The following is a 1,045-nucleotide window of genomic DNA, read 5'->3' on the forward strand; positions in this document are numbered from 1 at the left end:
GACTCATACCCATGCATTGATAAAAATCCAGAACATGAGAAAGTAATCTATAATTTGAATATTCCCAGGAGGTTGATACTTCAATCATTAGAACACGGAGCACTTGTTGGAACTGTTGAATAGGCATTTTTCTTTCACCTCAGCTCTCCACTGTCCAAACTACTGTCAAGATCCATATCTTCTGGCAAGTCAGGCCATGGTTTAGACTCTTCATCCTATCAATGGCCATCTTCTCCAAGGAAGCTAGGTTAAAGAAAATTCCTCCTGCTGTTAGTCAGCTCTGACTGAAGGTCTCAGGAGCTCGCAACCTGTCTAGCTCATGAGGCTGAATTTGTACATCAGGATCTCTGCTCAGTGACCTATACTCAGGGAAAGAACCACAAAGCATAATTGGCAGTCAGGGTCCCAAGCCTCCTGCTCAGGCTCATCTAGGAAGCATGGATCTGCTGCCAGATGCAAGCAGCTGCTATAGCTTCCAGGGAGTTACGTGCTCCCCAATATCTGCCGTTCTACCCAGAAGTTCAAGACATATCCTCTATAGAGTCTCCACATGCTCATTAGATGAGGGGAGAAAGTAGTTGTCTCTCCCATTAAAATCTATTGAGTCAGGGGCTCTTCCTGGCTCAGTGGCCAATTTTTTACACAGCCCTCTTCCTCTTTTTTCATCCTATGCACCAAGGGATTGTTTCATTATTTCAAAGTTCATGTGCCTCTAGGAAGCAGCCAAGGAAACTCAACTCAAATGGACTCCAATGGAGTAATGCATCCTAAAACATTCCACTGCTCCACTGGATGACCCATAACCTCTAGAACACCCTAGAAGTGGCCATTCATTAATATGTAATATCCTAGATCTGGGAATTTCAGGAAAGGCATAATCTAGTTTGCTTAGCCCCTATGGCCTCTCCTCTGAGCCAGCAATTTAATACATTTTAATTTGTAACTAATGCATCCAGCAGGGTCTAGAATCAGGTGAAACATCAGGAAGCAGAGACCTCTCACTACAGTGCAAATTGGAATTCTTCAGGCCTCGTGCTTTGGGGGT

The sequence above is a fragment of the Notamacropus eugenii genome, chromosome 7 (genome assembly GCF_028372415.1).
Source record: "Notamacropus eugenii isolate mMacEug1 chromosome 7, mMacEug1.pri_v2, whole genome shotgun sequence".
Lineage (NCBI taxonomy): Eukaryota > Metazoa > Chordata > Mammalia > Diprotodontia > Macropodidae > Notamacropus > Notamacropus eugenii.